A 24,894-nucleotide genomic window follows, 5' to 3' on the forward strand; every position below is an offset into this window, starting at 1 on the left:
GTGTCTCTGGCCAAGAAGCTGGAAGAAGATCTGCAGGAATTAGAGAAGGAGAAAATAAAGCTGGTGATTGAAGCTTTTGACTGTGTGGAAACTCTGGAGATGATCGCACTCAACACTGATTCTCTGCTCACACTTCAGCACATTGACTTTCTGATTGTGAAGCTGAAGGAAATAAATGAGCCTGAAAAAGCTAAAATATTGGAAAACATCAAGAAGAGTGAAGGAGAAGAAAAACAAGGAGTATTCATTAAAATAACTAATAAGAAAGTATTTGTAATTGCAACTTAACATCTGTGGTCACAAGTTAAGTTTTGCATGTAAAATGCTGGTTCTCCTCCAAAACCACATTAGCAAACAACCAGCTTGCTTTCATATACTGTGTGTGTATATGTATATATATATAAAGGATCCTGAAAATTATTTTTTTCTCTTTTGTAAGTTGCTTAGAATAAATAGCATCTGCTAAGTTAGCAAATGTCAGAAAGACTATTGATTAGTGTCATTTCTTGCTGTTTGAAATTACCAGCAGCATAATGCAAAGAGTTTCTGCAGTAAGATACTGTTGTAAATCAAGACCACATTATTATATTGTAAAATAAACAAACAGATATAATTTTAAATGATGTCCATTAAAACAGTGACTATAGAAACTGTTAGTTGTATTACTCAGCACTGCCACCTAGCGGCCATATGAGACAATTATGAGTATCATCCTTCATGAAATAAAGTGAGAGCTAATTGTGTTATGGCTTTAATAAAAACTCGACTGGACTATAAATCTGGATTTATTTGACATGTTTGAGGCTCACATGTTTATTGCTTCATTGATTGTCTTTGAAATTATGCTAACTTTCGGTCTTATGAATACAAATAGAACAGAAATAATATGGAATGCTTTCACTTGTATTGCATTTGTCTCATTATTAATACATTTATTTCATTAGATTGGTGCAGATTTTTTATGTTTATTTGTGCTTAATTGTTAAGACACACTTCCTGAAACACACTTAACTGCAAATTCAAAACCACAAAAATAATTGCCCAAACACTTTATTCAAAACTACATTATTGTTAATCTGGTTTAAACTTTGGCTTCAAATGGCTCTCATAATCATCCAAACAGACACTCTGAACACACATTACACACTGTGAGATTGAAAGATCATAACCTCATACGTGAGAAACTGCCATAAGTTTTGAACTGTATACAATCCTACTGTAATCAGAAAAAAAATACAGAAAGTATGAAGTTTAAAAAGAATATCTAACATTTTAAACAACTTCTGAATTTACAGTTTTCCTTACAGTATTGTTTATTCACTACATCTTCAACTATGAGCTTGGATTTGAATGAACATGACATCCAACGTCAAAAAATTACTGAATGTACAGTAGATCACGTTGAAAAAAAAAGAAAAAAGATTAAAAAAATATTGATCAGAATTATTGATTTTGGATCAGTATTTTATGGTAAATCCAGAGAATGCCCTTTCTGTAAAGGTTCCTGCAGGTTGTCCAACGAGTTCTGCTAATGAAGAAATAAGGAACCCAAATTGTTATGAATATCTATCATTCTTGTGAACTTATGAGACATTTTCACAATCCAATGTCATACCTAGATATTATAAAATAATAATAAGTCTTCATTATATCTAATTTTAGGTTTAGTGTTTTATTTATATTTGTGAGTTTGAGGGTGTGTCAGTATTTCCTGTGTATCATTTCATGTCAGAATAGTGTGTCTCATCTCCACTAGTGTGTGTTGTGTCGGTCAGTATCGGTATGTGAATCATCTCGTCCCACTTTGTCTCTTAAAATAACCCCCAGCTGCTGAAACAAAGCCCGAGAGACTGACCAGTTAATGCTGAGGACTGAACGACACAACTCAACAAAACATGCTAACAACTAAACATGAGGGAACAACAAGACCAGATCACACTGTAAAAAATTTCCTGTAGAAATTACAGGAATTTACTGGCAAAAAAGTTGCCAATAAAGTCCTGTAAAAATGTTGGTAATTGCTGTAAAATTAATTACAGTATAATACTGTAAATCAATTTACAGGTAATTGTTGTATATAAAATACAGTAATTAGTAGTTTTTTTACAGTAACATTGAATTAAACTTGTATTTTATTTTACAGCAATATTTTGTAATTTCACTAAAGTACAGTATTTACCTGGCAATAAAGTTGCCAATAAAATCCTGTAATTATATTTTACAGCAATTTTTTGTAATTTCACTAAAGTACAATATTTACCTGGCAAAAAAATTGCCAATAAAATCCTGTAAATACCCCCAAAATTCAAGAAGATGCTGTAATAGTTTAACATTTAAAAAGCTGAAAAGAATCATTTTAACAGTAAACTATACTCTATTATTTACCATTATATTGATGTAAATGCATTAAAATACACATATAAAAAAAAAAACAGAAAGTCAAAGCAGTTGTAGAAAAATATTTATTAAAATAAGCAAATGCTGCAAGACAGGTAACAACAATTTTACTTTTCTCAAGTACAGAAAATATTTTCAAAATCAGTCACAAAATAACTACAAATAACTTGTAAGACTTAAAAGCAAGATTCTGGGTTCAATAAAAGTTAAAGGGAAAGTTCATCCAAAAATTCTAATTCTGTCATCATTCTGTTTACTCACCCTCAATGTGTTCCAAGCCTGTATTAGTTTCTTTCTTCTGTTGAACACAAAAGATGATATTTTAAAGAATTTTGGTAACCAGACAATTGAAAGTAAATGGCTACAATCAACTGTTACCAACGTTCTTCAAAATATCTTCTTTTGTGTTCAGCTGAAGAAAGAATCTCATACAGGTTTAGAACAACATGGGGGTGAGTAAATGATGACGGAATTTAATTTTTTTGGGTGAACTATCCCTTTAAAGGATTAGTTCACTTTAAAAAAAAACTTTTTCTGATAATTTACTCACCCCGATGTCATCCAAGATGTCCATGTCTTTCTTTCTTCAGTCGAAAAGAAATTAAGGTTTTTGATGAAAACATTTCTCCATATAATGGACGTCAATGGTCCCCAAACGGGTCAAGGTCCAGATGACAGTGTCAGTGCCGCTTCAAAGGGCTTTAAATGATACCAGACTATGAATAAGGCTCTTATCTAGCGAAACGTTCGGTCATTTCAAAAATAAATAAAAAAGTTTAAGTTTTATAAGCACAAACGCTCACCTTGCTCGGTTCTGTGATGTGCGTTCGTGACGTCATGTAATGCGCAATTACGTTGAAAAGGTCGCGCTTGACGTACCGAGTGTTTACAAATGTGCGGAAGGAGGACCATATACACATATTCAAATGTCTTTGTGTCAGTTTATCGTTTAAAATGCCCATTTCGTGTGCGTATCCTGGGTGTTGTAATATTAAAAAGCCTAAAAGAAAATTTTCGTCAGGACAGAAATGTTTTACTTTTCATAGAAGCGTGACCTTTACAGCGTAACTGCGTATTACGTGACGTCACGAACGCGCATCCCAGAACAGAGCAAGGCGAGCATTTGTACTTATAAAACTTAGACTTTTTTATTTATTTTTGAAATGACCGAGAGTTTCGCTAGATAAGACCCGTATTCATCGTCTGGTATTGTTTAAAGCTGCACTGAAACTGTCATTTGGACCTTGACCCGTTTGGGGACCATTGACGTCCATTATATGGAGAAATGTTTTCATCAAAAACCTTAATTTCTTTTCGACTGAAGAAAGAAAGACATGGACATCTTGGATGACATCGGGGTGAGTAAATTATCAGCAAAAGTTTTTTTAAAAGTTAACTAATCCTTTAAGCTCAATCAACAGAATGGCATTATGGTTAACTCACATCTGTTAAAACAAACATTTCTGCTCTTTTTGCTTACAGTGCTGGTCAGAATTATTTGCCCCCTTGGTAAATATGATCAAAGATGGCTGTAAAAAATAAATCTGCATTGTTAATCCTTTTGATATTATATTTAAAAAATGTGCAAAAATGTAACCTTGCATTGAAGTAAAATAATTGAAAGTGGGGGGGAAATCACATTATGAAATAAATGTTTTTCTCCAAAACACGTTGGGAACAATTATTTGCCCCTTTTATTAAATATGTTTGCAACCTCCTTTTCCCAAGATACCAGCTCTGAGTCTTCTCCTATAATGCCTGATGAGTTTGGAGAACACCTGACAAGAGATCAGAGACCATTCCTCCGTACAGAATCTCTTCAGATCCTGCAGATTCCCAGATCCATGTTGTTGCTTTTCAGTTCAGCCCACTCATTTTCTATAGGGTTCAGGCCAGGGACTGGGATGGCCATTGCAGATCTTGGTTTTGTGCTCAGTGACCCATTTTTGTTTTGATTTTGATATTTGTTTTTGGATCATGACATCAAACATGGCCCGTTATAAGATTTCTAGCACAGTCTGTTAGGTTTTGATTTTTTATCTGTTGGTATTTGATCCAATCCATGATGCCATGTATCTGAACAAGATGTCCAGGACCTCTGGCAGAAAATTAGGCCCACAGCAGTAAAGATACAGCAGTTTCATTTTTATCCTTGTGTGCACTAAACCCATCTTAAGTGTTTGCTGCCAAAAAAGCTATTTATTTTGTTTCATCTGACCATAGAACGTTTGAAAAGTACCTGACACGACTGGAACGTCAAACGGGACGGGTTCTATGGTCAGATGAGACCTAACAGACTGTGCTAGAAATCTTATAACGAGCCATGTTTGGATCTTCCAACAGGACAGTGATCCAAAAACAAATATCAAAATCAAAACAAAAATGGGTCACTGAGCACAAAACCAAGCATCTGCAATGGCCATCCCAGTCCCTGGCCTGAACCCTATAGAAAATGAGTGGACTGAACTGAAAAGCAACAACATGGATCTGGGAATCTGCAGGATCTGGAGAGATTCTGTGTGGAGGAATGGTCTCTGATCTCTTGTCAGGTGTTCTCCAAACTCATCAGGCATTATAGGAGAAGACTCAGAGCTGGTATCTTGGGAAAAGGAGGTTGCAAACATATTTAATAAAAGGGGCAAATAATTGTTCCCAACGTGTTTTGGAGAAAAAACATTTATTTCATAATGTGATTTCCCCCCCACTTTCAATTATTTTACTTCGATGAAAGGTTACATTTTTGCAAATTTTTTAAATATAATATCAAAAGGATTAGCAATGCAGATTTATTTTTTACAGCCATCTTTGATCATATTTACCAAGGGGGCAAATAATTCTGACCAGCACTGTACATTTGACAACTTACATGCTTAACCACTCAAAGTCCATTAGTCTTCTGAGAAGAGTAGACACATGAGGATTGACTGTTGTTCCTCTTCTCTGAGGTCTTTCCACTTGTTTTGACTGTCTTGGTACCAGTGGATGGGTTGATTCCAACAAAACATCTGCACAAAAATCAGTCAGAAAAACACAAGCAGAAGCTTTAGGAGCATGACATGTGCAGACTAATGAAAATATACCACTTTACAATAAGCATTCGCTGCACTACTAATCTATTATAAAGGGTTAGTTCACCCCAAAATGACATTTCTGTCATTAATTAACTACTGACCTTTCATTTTCAGGAACACACATTAAGATGTTAAGAATAAGATAAGAAAAAGAAAAAGAAAAAAAAAGAAGAAAAAAAGAAAAAGATAAGAAACACTTTATAAAAATGTATTAAAGATTTTGGGAACCTACATTACCTAAGACAGTCAGTCTCGTAGAGTCTGAAAGTGTAGAACTTTTTTTTCACATCAGCTGCTGTTGCTGACATCTACAAGAAACCAAATTAAAAGGAAACAATTGTAAATGTAATTAAATGCAGTATGAGAACAAAATATAACCCCACAACAAAATCTGGCAAATCAGTGTTGTGTCTATTTGGTCAAATCTGGTACCTTTACCAGACTTTTGATAACCTGTAAAGTCTCTAAATAGATGAGACTTAAAAGCTGCAAATTTTGTAAATGCACGGGAACAGTCAGGTGGCCTACACCACAGGTAAAACACCAGTTTGGAACATTACTTTGACCTTTCATATGCTGCTTAGTAAAACCTACAATGGTATTGCTTTCATGTTGACAATTTACAGTAATACATTTCTCATTTAGATTTAGGTTCAAGTTATATTAAGAAAACGATAACTATGGGAACTTTGAACAGAAAATAAAATGAACTTTCAAATCTTTTGCCAGTCATTTTGAATTTAGTTATGACGCAGGGATTTGTTAAACACTGTTTCAAAACTGGTGAAATAAATGAGAAAATGGCAGCATCCAACAAAGATTGCAACAATGTTAATATCATATAGCCTATTCTAATGTTTTTCGTCAAGAAAGCTAACTGCACGTGCGTATAATTTTGTCTCACCAACACTTCAGTGGATTTGTCTTGTCTGCCAAACTGCAACTGCTCTAAAAACACTCTCTTGTGAGCAAATGCGAATAAAACTGTAACAAACTGCAGCATTTGTACATAACATTTACGATGGTTTTACCTTGTAACAGTTCAGCTTCGTCTCTCACCACTGTAATGGCGCGCGCCGTCGCGATGCCTCGCCTGCAACAAAAAATTTAAAATTAAAGACACAAAATAAACGTAACGTTTCGGGGGAAAAAATATTGGAATCTAACACTTTACATCCCACTAAATGTCCTGATAACACGCAGTTGTTAACAAGTCGATATTAATTGCGTCTGACATTGTAATATGGACGTATCCAACGATGTTAATATCATATTCTAATGTTTTTCGTCAAGAAAGCTAACTGTAGGCTGCTACGTGCGTATAGTTTTGTCTCACCAACACTTCAGTGGATTTGTCTTGTCTGCCAAACTGCAAATGCTCTAAAAAATACTATCTAGAGCAAATGCGAATAAAACTATAACAAACAAACTGCAGCATCTGTCCATAACATTTACGATGGTTTTACCTTGTAACAGTTCAGCTTCGTCTCACCACTGTAATGGCGCGCGCCGTCGCGATTCTATGCCTCGCCTGCAACAAGAAATTTAAAATTAAAGACACATTCCTTTACTAAATAAACGTATAGTTTCGGCTGGGAAAAGTATTGGAATCAAACACTTTACATCCCACTAAATGTCCTGATAACACGCAGTTGTTAACAAGTCGATAAAATTAATTGCATCTGACATGCCTATGTTATGAATTATATTCAAAATATGAATCGCAAACAGCATTAAGTAATACAGTAGATTGTAATATTTATGGACGTAAATTTAAGTTAACTTACCAAAAATGTAGTAAGTGCCTTTTCTCTTCAACTCTTCTTGCCCTGCTCCAGTCCACCAGTTTTCAAAAATTCAGCCCGCGCAATCCCATAATGCCACACCACAGTAAATTGTTGTAAAACGTATGAACTACAGTGAAAACACCTCTTACCTGTAAATCAATTTACAGTTGACAGGGAAATATACAGTTAACAACTGTAATACTCTTTTTGACCCATAATGCATTGCGAATTACAGTAATAACTTGTAAAATGATAAAACAATAAATTTCTGTAGAATGTTGCTGTAGAATCTACAGCAATTTGTTACAGTCATCTGATCTGTGTGGGATTATGATTTTGCATATCTCAAATCAAACCAAAGTTTAACAGTTCTAATAATTCTGATCATGGGTGACAAAAGCCTGTTTTTTGTTTGTTTGTTTTTTAGCTGACAGAACCATGATAACATTTGGTTTGATTTGAGATATGCAAAATCAGAATCCCACACAGATCAAATAACTGGATGATTTGGTCTTGTAGTGCCCTCATGTTTATATATATTATATATTATACTAATGGTAGAAGGTTTTAAAGGAGTTGAAATGTCAATCATTCCAGCCTCTCAAGATAGATAAGGAAACACCCTGGATGTCATGGTTCATGAATGCAGTGTTTCCTGCTTGTCTCGTGTTTATGTTGTTATACGTGTGTGGGTGTGTTTGTATGGGCGTGACCGGCCATCATTGTTTGTCAGCAGCCAACTGAGCTGATCACACTTACGGTGCCAGCTGCAGTTAATCTTATCATCCTTAAAGGACAAGTTCTGTATTTTACACTTAAAGCCCTGTTTACAGATCGTATCTGATGAAATAGAACGGTTAAGATAAAAATTTGGACACATGCTGCTGTCCTGAGAATTTTAGGTTTATTTAGCTTTTGTGGACCTATTTTGCCAAACGCGTCACACCCGTGATTCTTCCGTTGAGAGCTTGAATAATAGAGCCCAATAGAGCCCAGCCCAGTTGGTGACGATAATGCACCTTTGCCAATTGCAAGCAAACCACGGGCATATACACAGAAGAAGCAGAAGATCGCTGTCTTCATTGAAAGCATTACAAACAGACAGCTAATAATGTGGCGAATTTGTGCAGTTCCGAATTGCGGGAAGATTCGTGGCAAAAGGAACACCACCAAGTGCCTGTAAGCCTTGAGACAGCAGCAGCTTCGGCAACAGGCGTAACACTGGACTCCGTTGTCAACTGCCGTTCAAACTCTGCCTTTCTTTGCAGAAATTCCTCCTCTGAATATTCAGGCTCAAACCTGTATCCCTGTCCATCAAAATCGATCTCAAAACCGTCATCCTCCCATATAAATGTCTCGGAATCCATTTCTAAGTTGACACAGATAGCCAATGCGCGCATACACATCCATAAAACACTCGCGCATACATACAAAATAAAACGTGGATGCATGCTTTAGTTGTGTATGCTTATATATGTGCGTGAAAATTTCGAGTGCAAACGGAGGGCATTTCAGTGTAAAAGGAAGTCATTTGTACGTACACGGAAGTAACCTGCCTATTTACCGCATTTGCTATCATGGAGAGGGATCGTGCTACAACTGAAGCAATTAGCATTTTGCGAAATCTGCTTGCTTCGCCCACTATTATAAGATCAATTGCTAATTCAGTTGAATCGAATGTGTCGCCTTCTGCTCAACTGCAGTCAGAATCAATTAAAGAAATCGAATATATCGTCTTCATTGCATCTTGCATAAGCAAATAAAACACTAACAAACGTAACAGCTATTAAGGACACTCTGAAATTCATGTCGATCTGCATGAGGAAGACATCCCTTAATGCCTTCCGGTTACACTGAAAAACCTTCCGTTTGCACTGAAAAGTTCACACACATCCACATATGAAATCACTCGCATACATATATACACAACTAAAGCATACATCCGCGTTTTATTTTGTATGTAGGCTATGCGCGAGTGTTTTATGGATGTATGCGCGCATCGGGTTTATATGTATGTGCGAGTGTTTATAGGTGTATGTGCATGTGTGACAGGTTGATAATCTAAGGTTCATTTTTGCTCATTGGAATTGGGTAACTCGTAATGGTTGCATATTTCAATGGCTAGACACGGCCACCGGCGTTGAACCGCAGTTGATATTGAGTACACCTGTGCGGTGCAATCATGAGAGCGCGTGTCTGTGTCTAGTGCTGTGATAAAAACCCTGTCTAAGTTTGGGTTGATCGTTATTCTTCTCTGTGCTGTGTGAAGTAACCGGCTACCAATTTCCAGTTGCTTTGCCTCGCTGGAATGTGTGTGCGTGAAGTGGCGAGCGCAGGAACAAAGGTTAACGGAGGCCAGCTAGTAGTTGCTGTGCGAGTAAACCTCACTCCTCTGATCTCAATAAGCGCTCTAGCGACAGACACTAGAGGCTGCAGTCTTTAGCCTCCTTGTTAGAGTGCCTGACTCTCATGCCGGAGACCCGGGTTCGAGACCCGCACGAAGCGGGATGAGAATGACCCGGGTGGAGGGATTACATATAGCTTAAAGTCCCCTACGAGGTGGGGCCCAAAAGAGCTAGCTGCTGTTTTTTTATATTTATTTTGTCACTGTTTTATGGTCCTAGCACAACTGACGGCAGCGGATATTGCGGGTTCGAACCGCTGTAACGACCGAGCTCTTTAATGAGCCCTGCTTGTACGACAGGTGTTGAAATAGCCTACTGACGTAGTCAACTGTATGTTCGATGTGTTCGTAACTGATATCGAACTGATATGTTGGTAGCCTGGTTCATTTAAACGAGTGCAAATAATCTTAATATTAATTGTGAAGTATGATGTTATTGTGACAGAGTGGCATAATTATTTTATTTTCCTTTTTTGTCAGCTTTGTTTTTCTTTTTCTGTATTACCAAATCCATATCCGCTGGTGGTTAGAACCTTGATATTGAGGCTTAGCAGAAGGGGGAGTGTATTTGCTTTCTTTTGATATTCTCTTTATTTGGTGTGACACTTGCTTTACGTTTTGTTTACCCACTGATTTGCTGTGTTTGTCCCTTCTGTCAAATTGTGGTCTCTTGTAACTGTCGGTATTAATTGGTAAGCTGTATTTGAGACCTATTTTGATGTTTTTTTTAAGTGAATGATTTTTCTCTGAAATAAATAATTTTGTTTTGAAAAGTCACGTCTCAGTCTTCAGTGCAATTCGAACCAGTAGGGTCCTTCCTTTTGTTGTAATTCTCTTTGGTTTAACTTCCTTTTTGGGGTATGTGTATTTGTTTACTTTCCTAGGTAGAGAAGGAACCTAGGTGGCGTAGTCGGGTATTCTTATATTCAACCAAAGGTTACAAATGGAAGTTTATATGCAGAGCCGGACAGTAACGGAGTACATTTACTTGAGTACAGTACTTAAGTACAATTTTGAGGGATCTGTACTTTACTCGAGTATCATTTTTGGGGAGTACTCATGACTTTACTCAAGTACATTTGAGAGGCAAATGTTGTACTCTTTACTCCACTACATTTCTATCCATAACCGTGAGTACTGAGTAACCGTTACTACTTCAAAAATTTTTTTTTATTTATTCCTCTTTTTTTATTTTATTATTCCTTTTTTAAAAGGAAAAAATAAAAATCTCGGAAACACTCAATTTGTTGTTTCCCTCTCAAGCGTGACTGGATTGTGCAGGTGTCACTGATTGGGACAGCCTATCAGCAATCATCTTTCAGAGGTGTGGTTCAGAGGTGTGTCAGAACATTGCTATATTTCCTTCTTTGCTGGTTTAGGTTTATTGATTTGATTGATGAAAAAACAGAGAAAATCACATGTACACACAATTGTTAGTTCAAATGTGGGTGCAAAAAATCCATTAAAACTCTAGCAGAGGTTTGTCAGAGCGTTGCCATTGTGCTATTGCCTTGTGGGCAAGTGCGAAATGTTAAATAAAGCAACGTGGTAAAAAGATGAAAATTACTTGATTTTACTTTCAATTCCTTTTACATTATCCAAGGTATTAACATTAACATTTTTCATTACTCCATGTAGGACGTTTCTGTACATAAATGTAAGCACTGTGGCAGTAGTAATGCAATATTTAGAAAATGTACTCTTGTACTCTTGATACTCAAGTACTTTTAAAAACAAGTACTTCAGTACTTTTACTTGAGTAGACATCTGACTGTAGTACTTTTACTTGTACTTGAGTAAAATCTAGCAAGGGGTATCTGTACTTTTACTCAAGTAATGAAGCTGTGTACTCTGTCCGCCTCTGTTTAAATGTATGTGCGAGTGTTTATAGGTGTATGTGCATGGAAGTTTATATGTATGTGCGAGTGTTTATAGGTGTATGCGTGTGTCAAGTTTAAATGTTATTCACATGCATTCATTACTAACATAATATGTATTGGTATGGAGTTTATATTAGTGTGCATGTGTATTTCATATATGTATTTTAAACATCCAATAGTATACTATACATGTATATCCGAGTAATTTATAGGTGTATATGCACGTGTGTTATGTATGTATTGATAAGCGAAGTTTGATTTAAATCCTACGTGGCGCCTCATAGTTAAAGGGTTAGTTCACCCAAAATTGAAAATAATGCCATTCATGTCGTTCTAAGCCCGTAAGACCTCCGTTCATCTTCGGAACACAGTTTAAGATATTTTAGATTTAGTCCGAGAGCATTCTGTCCCTCCATTGAAACTGTATATACAGTATACTGTCCATGTCCATAAAGGTAATATAAACATCATCAAAGTAGTCCATGTGACATCAGTGGGTTAGTTAGAAGTTCTTGAAGCATCGAAAATACTTTTTGGTCAAAAAATAACACAAAATAAGACTTTATTCAGCATTGTATTCTCTCCCGGGTCTGTTGTCAATCCTTCACAGTTACGCTGATGGCGCAAGACGCTGATGGACATGGACAGTAGACTGTACTGTACATACAGTTTCAATGGAGGGAAAAAAAGCTCTCGGACTAAATCTAAAATATCTTAAACTGTGTTCCGAAGATGAACGGAGGTCTTACGGGCTTAGAACGACATGAATGGCATTATTTTCAATTTTGGGTGAACTAACCCTTTAACTGGTCCCATTGACTTCCATAGTAGGAAAAAAAATTACTATGGAAGTCAATGGGACCAGTAACTGTTTTGTTACTGACATTCTTCAAAATATCTTCCTTTGTGTTCAGCAGAAGAAAGAAATTCATACAGGTTTGAAACAACTTGAGGGTGAGTATATGATGACAGAATTTTCATTTTAAAGGGAACTATTCCTTTAAAGAATGGATATATTTAAGCAAAGTTGTTCTGATATTCAGAACAATAGTTCAATAAACAATAACTAATATTATTTTAGAAGAGTAACCAGAACAAGTTTTGTGGAAATTTTAAATATCCTAAAATAATCTTTCAGAACACAATCAATCCACTCACTGTCACGTACGTCACATAAACTATAGTGCTAACTGTTGTATAAAGATGAATGTAGTGGAGTATTTGTTTGACTACTAATATTATACATTTTTTGAGAAGTAATAATGTTATGCATTTACATACTCTGCATATTAACTTTACCCTTCCTTTATGTCCTTTACTCTTTTAAAAACAAAATTTAGAAATTTAGTGAGACCCTGGACATGTGGGCCCCTAAAATCTTTCAACGGTTTGATGAATGCATCAAGTTGTGTTTTACATAATCTATATTTTCTGTGAATTGCAACCCACTGTTGAAATAAATGTTTTTTTTTGTAAATCATGTGATGTCGACAAATGGGCGTTGGCTCCATATAAGTACACACCTGTTGATTTTTCTGTCTCTTAGTTCCTGAAGTGAGTTGGAGAAAGGATCACTGTTACAAACCAGATACACTGTAAGTTAACTTTGCTATTACTATTTGCAATACTCCCTTATAAATACAGAAACAATATTAACAATATAAGTTATGTTTACTGAACTGTTTACTGTATTTCAGAATTAACGTCTGCCTCCACTGATTCTACTAAAGCGTAGGACTATACTGTTACCCTTTTACTTGTTAAATCATTTTGCTAATAGTGAGTGCACACTTTAACAATTAACTATGATTTGTGTAAAGAAAATTTGCTAAATATATTTGCCTCATATATTTTAGTAAAATAAAATAAGTCTATACACGCATTCTTAAATCTTTGTCCTTTTTTTCTGTTCTTTACGTTACAGACAAAATATGACTGGTTTACGACGTGAATTGGTCAATATCATTAAGCAAAGTATTCTAAGTGAAGATGGAAATCCTGCTCAATATCGTCTAAAAACAAGTTCAGACAATTTGAATCAATCTGAACCATATATAAAAATGACCTTTGGAGAGAGAGACAAAACCAAACCCCGTAAAACCATTCTGATGGTGGGAGAAACAGGAACAGGAAAAAAAACCCTGATCAACACGATGATCAACTACATGTTGGGTGTTCAGAGAGAAGACAAGGTTTGGTTTGAGATCACAGATGATCAGAGTGACCGATCATCAGCTCACAGTCAGACCTCCAGCATCACTGTTTATGGGTTTTATCCACAAGAGAGTAAAACTGATCTAACAATCATCGACACACCAGGATATGGAGAAACTAGAGGAGTTGATCTTGATAAAGAGATCGCTGAGAGTTTGCTTAGTTTAAGTGAATCTGCAGAAGGGATTCATAAAATACACGCAGTGTGTCTGGTAATTAATTCGACCCAAAATCGACTCTCTGACAGACAGATGTACATATTTGATGCTGTTCAGTCTTTATTTGGGAGAGATATTGCTGAAAACATCGTCTTGCTCTTCACACACTCAAATGGAGCTCGACCTAAAGCTGCCCTGAAGGCTGTTAAAGAGGCTAAAGTCAAGTGTGCAGTGGATGAGGAGAATCAGCCAGTGTTTTTCCTGTTTGACAACTGTCAGTCAGAAGTTGATGAAACTATACAGGAACGATCATGGAATCTCAGTTTTAGAGGAATGGAAGGATTTTTCAAGTTTCTTGAAAACATAAAACCAAAATCCCTGAAGATGACTCGAGATGTGTTGCAGAAACGGAAGCAGTTAAAAGCAAATATCTCTAATCTACAGTCTCGAGTTAAACTGATGAAACTAAAGCAAAAGGAGCTGAAACAAACTCAAGAAGCTCTGGAGGAGAACAAGAAAGAAGTAAAAGACAATATTAACTTTGAGTATGAAGTTGAAGTGTCCTATAAAGAGAAGGTTGATATTGATCTCTCTAAAGCCTATAAGGCGGTGAGCTGCAGCGTCTGTAAGAAGAACTGTCATTATCCAGGATGCTGGTTGGCCATTGATCCCTCATGGTGCAGAGTGATGAAAGATAATCACTGTAGAGTGTGCAGATGCCACTACAGCAAACACGTCAAAGAAGCAAAAATATATGTAACAAAGAAAAAGAAGGAGAAGAGGACAAATGAAGAGTTAAAGAAGAAATTTGATGGTAAGATTGGGAAATGTGTGACTCTGGTCCAGAAGCTGAAGGAAGAACTGCAAGAATTAGAGAAAGAGAAAATAAAGCTGGTGATTGAAGCTTTTGACTGTGTGGAAACTCTGGAGTCAATCGCACTCAACGCTGATTCTCTGCTCACACTTCAGCATGTTGATTTTCTGATTAAGAAACTGAAGGAAATAAAGGAGACTGAAAAAGCTGAAAGACTGAAAGAAATCAAGAAGAGAGCAGGAGAAAAACTTGGAGCTTTAAATTACTTAAAAAGATATTTTGTCAAGTAAAATAAACGAATAAAATGCAAACCCTGCTAAAAAGGCTAGCACCAGCATATGTTGTGCTTTAGTGTCTAGTCCCGATCAGCAGAGGGGCATTCCTATATCCTTTTAACAACTTAGTTGTTTAGTGAGTAAGGTGTTTTAGGCCGTTTCTCAATACCAAGTACGCAAACTTCGGACTTGCGTCCTTGGTAGTTCAGACTTGCCAAGTTCGACTTAGGAGAACGAACTCCCGAGGACGAGAGGACGCAAGTCCGGTTATTCTGCAAATGGGACAGTGGCGTTCTTGATCGCGTCACTCAGCACGCTCTGGCTACACCGGTAAATCTCTTTATGTATAATTTAGGCAACAAAAACGAAATGGTTTAAAACAACAGTCTGCCTCTTTTCATTTAAAAAAAAAAATCTTAAACACATTAAATGGCCACACAAATGTGGTTCAGGCAACGTGTACATTGATTATCTTCACTGCATATATTTATAACAACACGAAATATAAAACGCAACCCTGCTTCTTTTTGTTTTCATTTTAAAAATATGAAACATTATTGAACATTAAAACTGACATTTAAAAAACAGAGACGGGGATGTGTCATTTTATTTTATTATACATGTACAGTGAAGAGAATGTATAATAAAATAAATATAAAAAATATTATATATATTTTAAAATATATAACTGTCAGCCTAAAATAAAATTACACAACCCTGACTCTTTTTGTTAAATGTCAGTTTTAATGATTGATATCCAGTATGAAAGTATAAGTAAATAAAAATAAATAAAGCAAACAATTCAGTCAAACATAAGTCAGCTTAAAATAGCCTATAGCTCAAGTTAAATAGCCTAAATATATACAATTATGAAACTTCACTTTGCCCTCAGCCAAAACGATTTGCCATGGAACAAATTATAGAATAATGAGACCAAAGATCGCCCGTTAGATATACACAAGACAAATAATATCTCATGTTTAACCACTAAAGAGACACCAGAGCCAGCGGCAAACATCAGAAGCACTAGCCGAGGAAAAGCTGTTCCAGTCGGGGTTATTGAGCGCTGAGCGCCCGGTGATCGCCTGGAAGTCACAACTCCGAAAACGTCCGATACATTTTTCAAATAGGCGCTATCTTTATAAATAAACCACATATTTGAGCTTTAAACAACTACATTCTCGACTGAAACACTCTTAGAATTACATTTCGTGACACGATAACAGTAGTATTTTGATATTACGCGGGTTTTCTCCTCTGCCATTGACGCTTGCTGGTGGGACGAGATGCATTCTGGGATACCTGTCAGTCTCAAGTCTGCACAAGTCACCTCTACATGCATCCTCGGTAAAAGGGGCGGATCAAGAACACATCCGGGGATTTGAACTGGACTTGGCTAGATGTGAACTTTTGAATTGGGACAGTACTTGGGCAGCGACTGATGACGTTTCACAAGTCCACAAGAACACAAGTACAGACAAGAACGCATATTGAGAAACGGCCTTAGTGTAGTTGCACAATTTTAATTTAGGATGCAGGGGAGCCTGGGTTCAAAACTTGTCATCTTAATTTGAACGCAGCTCAAAAATCTGAAAATGTCACTTTTTTCTGCTTTTTATTTAAGCATGGTTATGCTGGTCTGTGATCTAAGCAAGATCTTTACCAAACCAGCATACACCACTCAAGACCAGTATGGAAAATCATGCTTTCCTAAACTGGTCTTAATATAAAATCTGATAAGAGTATCATGGAAATGTTTCAGCTAATTAAAAAAAGATGTCCTTTTGAGGGTGGACAGAATTTGTATCGTTAATTGTAACTGCAATTGTATTTTATGAATCATTTGTCTATAATTTTAATAAGTTTCTTTGGATAAAAGTGTTCTGCTAAATGAACTTCCAAAATGGACTGTTTAGGGACTGTTTGTAATTGTATTATTAGCACTGCCACGTTGGGGCCATATGAACAAACCTTCAGTTCATCGTCCATGACATCTATGGGCTTCACTTGTTTAATTTGTTTAATTTATTTTTTTAAAACATGCTAATGTTTGTCTTATGAATGAGAAAATGCTGAGAATGAGTATGTCAATTATATAAAAAAATCATTTAATTAATAAATCTGGTTTTGTATGGAGCTTATATTATGACAAAATGATTTGAATTTGAATTGTGTAAATCTGAATTATTTGCAAGTGTAATCTAACAAAATTGAATTTTAGGTGGTAGTTTAAATAGTTCTGAATTTGAATTTTTTTAAACGAATATTGAACATTTGAAATTTAACAAATTGAAATGTTTTTTATGGCTGAATTTTATAGACATGTATTTTCAAACAGTAATATTCAGTTTTAAAAAATTCAGATTCAAGTTTTCAAGATGAAGAAATTCAGAACTTCAAATTCAGTTTTCTAAAATTCAATGTCAAAAATTCAAGTTCAAAAATTCAGATCTGACAGAAAGTAGGTCACAGGTCATCCACAGGGAAGAGTAGATGATCTCAGAAAAGTCGAACAGAGCATTTTGGCCAATTGGGGACTGCGGAAGTTTTCCAGCGCGAACGTGGTGGTGGTTCAAGAGGTTGCTACTCTCTGACTCTTGTCATGAATCGCCCGGAGGTCTATTACATGTACGACGCAGTCTAGACCGGACGCGAACGGTGCGACGCGACCCGTGAAATCCCCAACAGCACACGGATTCCCCATCCTATTTCTGACCTAGTCCCAGCTCTTTGCAACAGTCGCTTCAAGCTGTGTTGCGTCGCGCCGCTCGCGTCCTGTCTGTGTAACTGAGGTCTAGACAAGCTGGCGTTCTAATCAATTTTACACAAAATGTAGGCTACTTTAAAACAAACACCAGAGACCGCTTAGACAAATGTCCCACGTGCTGAGAACGCTAACCTAACATATAAACACAAAATCATTCATGTTTAAGAATCTTAACGTTGAGCTCCGGGCGATTCATGACAAGAGTGGACATTAAAACGCTTACGTGAAAACCGCTTAACGTGGCTCATTGTACGAAGATAGTGATATTAAAGGACCAAACTCAGTACAAATCATATTAATAAACCATACTTTGTATAAAAAATCAGATGAGCCCAGAATACCTACGCAACGCGTTTAATTGTGCGTTAAGCATTTCCTTACCATAGAAAACCGTTATAAGAAAACGCTTAACGTGGCTTAGGCTACTGTACAAAGACAGTGATATAAGGACCGTACACATCATATTAATAAACCATACATGTATAAAAAATCAGATGAGCCCAGAATATGAACGCAATGCGTTTAATTACGCGTTAAGCATGTTCTCATAGAAAACCGTTATAAGAAAACACTTAACGTGGCTTAATAAACCTTAAACCTGATTTGTTATACATAGTAGGCAGGCCTATGGTTTATTAAGGACCATTTAAGGTTTATTAAGCCACGTTAAGCGTTTTCTTATAACGGTTTTCTATGATTAGAACATGCTTAATTAAATGCGTTGCGTTCATATTCTGGGCTCATCTGATTTTTTATACAAAGTGGTTTATTAATATGATTTGTACTGAGTTTGGTCCTTTAATATCACTGTCTTCGTACAGTAAGCCACGTTAAGCGTTTTCATATCGGTTTTCTATTAAGGAATTTGCTTAACGCGTAATGAAACGCGTTGCGTTCATATTCTGGGCTCATCTGATTTTTTATAGGCCTACATGGTTTATTATTATGATGCGTAGGCTACTAAGTTTGGTCCTTGTCTTTGTACAGTAAGCCACGTTAAGCGTTTTCTTATAGGTTTTCTATGGTAAGGAAATGCTTAACGCGTTGCGTTCATATTCTGGGCTCATCTGATTTTTTATACATAGTATGGTTTATTAATATGATGTGTACGGTCCTTATATCACTGTCTTTGTACAGTGAGCCACGTTAAGCGTTTTCTTATAACGGTTTTCTATGGTAAGGAAATGCTTAACGCACAATTAAACGCGTTGCGTAGGTATTCTGGGCTCATCTGATTTTTTATACAAAGTATGGTTTATTAATATGATTTGTACTGAGTTTGGTCCTTTAATATCACTATCTTCGTACAGTGAGCCACGTTAAGCGGTTTTCACGTAAGCGTTAATGTCCACTCTTGTCATGAATCGCCCGGAGGTAACGTTAAGATTCTTAAACATGAATGATTTTGTGTTTATATGTTAGGTTAGCGTTCTCAGCACGTGGGACATTTGTCTAAGCGGTCTCTGGTGTTTGTTTTAAAGTAGCCTACATTTTGTGTAAAATTGATTAGAACGCCAGCTTGTCTAGACCTCAGTTACACAGACAGGACGCGAGCGGCGCGACGCAACACAGCTTGAAGCGACTGTTGCAAAGAGCTGGGACTAGGTCAGAAATAGGATGGGGAATCCGTGTGCTGTTGGGGATTTCACGGGTCGCGTCGCACCGTTCGCGTCCGGTCTAGACTGCGTCGTACATGTAATAGACCTCCGGGCGATTCATGACAAGAGTCAGAGAGTGGCAACCTCTTGAACCACCACCACGTTCGCGCTGGAAAACTTCCGCAGTCCCCAATTGGCCAAAATGCTCTGTTCGACTTTTCTGAGATCATCTACTCTTCCCTGTGGATGACCTGTGACCTACTTTCTGTCAGATCTGAATTTTTGAACTTGAATTTTTGACATTGAATTTTAGAAAACTGAATTTGAAGTTCTGAATTTCTTCATCTTGAAAACTTGAATCTGAATTTTTTAAAACTGAATATTACTGTTTGAAAATACATGTCTATAAAATTCAGCCATAAAAACATTTCAATTTGTTAAATTTCAAATGTTCAATATTCGTTTAAAAAAATTCAAATTCAGAACTATTTAAACTACCACCTAAAATTCAATTTTGTTAGATTACACTTGCAAATAATTCAGATTTACACAATTCAAATTCAAATCATTTTGTCATAATATAAGCTCCATAGTTTTGGAGCTGCATTTGATGTCTATTTTTTTTTTTTTTTTCAAGCATACAATGAAAAAGTATACAGTATGTACAACATATAAGACAATAATCGAAAAAACACTGGTGATCAAACAAATAAAATTTCACCGCTGCTTGAAAAGGAGTTGGATTAAGTTTTTTTAATATATATGTTTATTTGAGAGGGACATTGCACAACAAATGTGTTGCACAGACCAGAAATAGCTACAAGCTAATTTTCATCAGTAGTCCCTGGACAGAGGCAAAGTGACAGCAGGTTAATACAGTGGACAATGAGCATTCCCACTGATGAGTCCATTCACAATACAAAATACAGATAAAACACCTGCAAAAGGATCCTCTCAACAAACATGCAATTGCAATAGCAGCAGTATTTACAACTATTTACAGTTCCCTTTTAAATTTACCTTCTTACATTTTTAACAAAACCCCAATTAACTAGTTTTGTGCTAATGATCACAAATCTGACCGTCTTTCAACCACTTCTTCAGGTTAAGTTTAAACTGTTGCAAGGTGCTACTCTCTCGAATAGTTAAAGGCAACGAGTTCCACATCCCTGCAGGTTTCAGAGAAGCAATTCTGTCCAAAAGTAGAGGACCTAAAGTTGACATAACACTGTCTTCCTCATCTGTCTCTGCACTACACTCCCCAGAATCCTCCTTGGCGTACACCTGCACTCACTCTCCTCTAAGTAGTAATCACAGTCACCTGGATCTCATTACCAGCTCACCTTTATATTCAGCACTCTCCCTTTACTCCTTGTCTGGTCTCGTCTATACACATGATACAGACTCTCGGCCATACTTACCTGTAGTGGTGGGCAGATCGAGGCTTCGTGAAGCAATGAAACAGTTGAACCAAATGGGCCATATATTGTTTCGAGGCTTCGAATCAATCCGACACCAGTCTCAACGGTGACACCTAGTGGTCACTTGCAGGTGTTGATCTGAAACAACCTTGACGAGCCATTAAAAAATTTGTTGTTTTTTTATTATTGTATTTTTCTAATATGTGAAGCTTGTAGTCTATAGGCTCCTCACTGTGCATAATGTTATTTTGGTCTTTAAAAATGAATATTAATAAAAGAAATCAAGCCTGATTCACAATGTCTAACTTTTTTATAGATTTTTATTCAAAAATATTAATTTCTCTGCTGTGGAAGGATTTAGCCTCCTTTTTTTACAGATAATTTCTCCAGCCTTTGAAAATATCCTCTCACAAGGGACACTTGTTGTTGGCATACAAATATATTTTTTGGCAAGGACATACAAATGAGGAAGCTTTAAGCCCATATATCTATCTATTAATCTATCTGTCTATATATATAGCCTATATTTCTATCTATGCATCTATTAATGTGTCACTATATGTAGGCTACTCTGTCTGTCTCTAGCCTATCAGTCAATGTGTAAATTTAAATGTAAGCCTAAATATAACTAAACAAATCGCACTATAAATGTCACTATATCAAAATCCGCTCTCTCAAAATCAAACTCCTCTCACAAAAACCCACGAGGTCAATATGCGTTGATTTCACTTTTATACAGATGTGCGATTGTGTGGTCTGTTCCCGACCCTGTCAATCAAGCGCTGATTCGGCGGATCACACCTGATGAAACACTTAGTGAAACACTCCGATGCTTCGTTTGGCCATAGTCACGTGACATGGGTGTTTTGAATCACTTTTCGGATCAGTGTTTCGAAACATCTGCGCTTCGGGATCTCGCAAAGCTTCGGAACGACTGTTTCGCGTCAGCCATCCCTACTTACCTGCATTCCTACGTACGATCCCAATCTTCTCAGCCAGTCATCATTCTGTCTTCTAAGGAATTCCTTTTTCATCATCTGCAAGAGAAAGAGAGAGAGAGACTTGGTTACACTTCAGAAAGAAACAGTTATTTCAACAAAAATACATCAAATGTGAAGTGTCACGAAGGGAATTGTGGGAATGTCAATGTACGTTTTTTTCACTGTAAATTATACAATAAGTTGTAAATATACCATTAGTAGATCTATCACAGTTATTTACCGTATATATTAAGGAAACTTGCTGTTAACCAATTAACAGTTTTTCACTGTAGCATTTTTACCGTTAAAATCACGATAATTTTTTACAGTGCTGAAATAACATTAAAATTAATAAAAAATAACTTGAATCTAAGTTCGTTGACATTGCAATGTGACAAATCAAAAGAAGTAACTGGATTATTGCTTGGAAATGTACTATTAAACGTTTTCCAAAAAAATAACATAACTATTTCTGCCAGATATAAGTAATTAACAGATTCAAAGTTTTGTTTTATACTACCATGTATAAGTCATAAGCATTGTTTTCAACCGCATTTCCTGTTAACTGTGGCGTCGATGTCATTACTGTGCCACTAACCAATGAGAAGCGCCCCAATCTGCAGGCTGCACTCAGGTGTACTTGAAAACGGTTCGAAACAGTTATGACGTAATGAAGCCTCGTTTACTGAAATCACGTGACTCTGGCAGTCTGATACATGTTATATATGGAACAAAACAAAAGATTTGAAAAGGTTTTGAAGCTTCATGAAGCAGTGTTTTGAAATTGCCATCACTATTAACCCACTCGTGATTTTTTAAGCAATTACGTGTCTTGAAAAAGGCGGTTGCTAACAACTAACAAGTGGCTAAATGGGACTACAGAGGCTGTCGAGGAGATTAAACATAATCACACCGAACAGGTAAACTCAGTCCGCTTTTACAGCATTGTTATGGTTGTAATTGTGCTCTTCTAAACTATTCCAACTCAAACTTTCTAGGAAAATGTTTTAGATAAAAACTGAGAGTTGTCAGAAGCTTAGTGGTGGTGACGTTGAAGTCATGTGGCCGTGGTGTAGTTTATAGCTTACTTCTGGCGACTGCATTTAGGCTTCAAAATTCTTAAAAGTTTTTTTTTTTTTGTGATAATCCAAAAGCCTATGTTGAGGGAACCAGTGTGATGCTACAGTACCTGCTGATAGGCCTACAAACTGAGTCATAACTGCAGCACCACAAACTCCCAAGTAGAGGTAACTGCAGGCTGGAGCAATGGGCGTGCCATGAGGTCGGTATGGAATGGGGCGTGCCGTGAGGAATGGGGCGTGCCGTAAGGTATTTTCAATTGGACGCGAAAAGCTTTCTGATCTGCATAAAAGCGAGCCATAAACTTAATCACTATAATTACACAAATAATTATGCAAGACCAAATACATTTCTTTCACTGTAAAAATAGCAATAATGATATTAAGAATACATTCAAAAGTACGTTACCTTCGAAACCTTCTGTATGGTGCGGGTTACATGACGTCATCACCACCGCGACTTTTTATAGGATCAATCATTAAAAAACATTCATACTGTTTGTGATAAATTTACTTTTTGTAACCTATGTTTGTAACACATCACTTGAAGATATTGAACATTTATTTTTGTATTGCTGTTTTTCTATTTCTTTTTGGACTGACTTTAAAATATATATGAGAAACATATTTGTCTTAATTTAGAACCTCATGACATTTTACTTTGTTTCCAAAACCCATATTTTTCTGAAAAACTAAATTATATAATTCAATTATTTTGGCGAAGTTTTATATTCATAAGACAAAAATAAAAGAAACCCTCATATATTACCTTTATAACACTGATCTCACCGTATAGTTTGAAAGCCTTTCAAACATGAGATCACTAAACAAAGTTTTTGAAAATATCTATAACTACCTTGATATTATAAACTTTTTTATTTTTGCATTTATTTATATTATGTGCATTTTATACTTACTGTTATTCTCTGGTTTACACATTTTGAGCTGTATTTACAATGCCTTGTATTAATCTTGTTTTTTTTTTATTGCATTATACTTGAAATGTCTGTACTTGAACTAAATAATAAAATAAAAATATCATTAAAATTTTTTTTTTTTTATTTTAAAGATAAAAATATCTCCTGACACTATTAAAGTCATAGTAGTTTTGAACTTTCATTTAAAGTACATACAAACTAAAAGTAATGCTATTTTTATAATAATGGTACAGCAAATGTTTTTGCTGTATAAAGGCATATACACTGTACATGTTTGATCAAACACTCAACATATAATTATAAAATGAAGTAAAAACAGTTTAATAAACTTTTAAGTGACAATCAATTAAGCAAAACAAACACCATTTTATACAAAATACATTTATTCAGTTGTCATTTTTACAATTCATTTTTTGAAACGTCAATAGAATGTCATCAAAGGCTTGTGTTCTAAGTCAAAACTCATTCCTGTGGAGCAGTGAAAGTGCTTGGTTTGTCTGCATTCCAAGTGGCAGTCAAAGATGATCAAATCTAAAAGAATCATAAACATCAAACACAATTTAAAATAGGAAAATTCATATATAAAGCAAAACATGTTTGTCATAAGTTTCCAATTATGACACGTAACATCACCGTTCACATTATTATCTATAACCTTAACAAGTTATAACAGGCATGCATATCACAACTGAACTCATTTACGTTCATGGCGAACCGCGCGAAGTCTGTGGCTTTGCAAATGACTGTGTATGTTGTGATATTCACACGGTCTAAAAACATTGAGTGCACAGAACGGACATCGATATAAATCGCCGACTCTGATGTCTTTGATGCAAATGGACTCATTCATTCTTCTCACTGTAACATGTGTCTGTCAACAACAATTAAATAATTACCAAAGATGTAAAGCAAAGAGAACCACAAATTATATCGCACAAGTATTACCTCCGCCATCTTCTTTCCGTCTAAAGGAAATTACGATTTTGTTTTAGCTAAAGGAAATGACGTCAAACTATGGTTACTGCTGATTGGCCAACGCAGTTGCCAGGAGGAAACTCCTTTGACCAATGAGAAACCTCTTACTACGCCCCTACCTCTTGCCACGCCCATT

At 36.1% G+C, this 24,894-nt stretch overlaps 2 long non-coding RNA genes across 2 annotated transcripts; one reads left to right on the forward strand and one right to left on the reverse strand.

Moving 5' to 3' along the window:
• Positions 1–5,703: 5,703 nt before the first annotated feature.
• LOC306992977 lies at positions 5,704–7,449 on the reverse strand. The gene is made up of 4 exons (XR_013796378.1): positions 7,256–7,449; positions 6,935–6,999; positions 6,500–6,561; positions 5,704–5,776 (listed from the first exon to the last, which is right to left on the reverse strand). It is a non-coding gene; the product is annotated as an uncharacterized lncRNA (long non-coding RNA).
• Positions 7,450–12,436: 4,987 nt separating this feature from the next.
• On the forward strand, positions 12,437–13,318 carry LOC306992410. Its single transcript, XR_013796274.1, has 3 exons — positions 12,437–12,493; positions 13,086–13,134; positions 13,237–13,318. It is a non-coding gene; the product is annotated as an uncharacterized lncRNA (long non-coding RNA).
• The last annotated feature ends 11,576 nt before the right edge of the window (positions 13,319–24,894 follow it).

The sequence above is a fragment of the Phoxinus phoxinus genome (genome assembly GCF_949152265.1).
Source record: "Phoxinus phoxinus genome assembly, chromosome: 24".
Classification (NCBI taxonomy): Eukaryota; Metazoa; Chordata; class Actinopteri; order Cypriniformes; family Leuciscidae; genus Phoxinus; species Phoxinus phoxinus.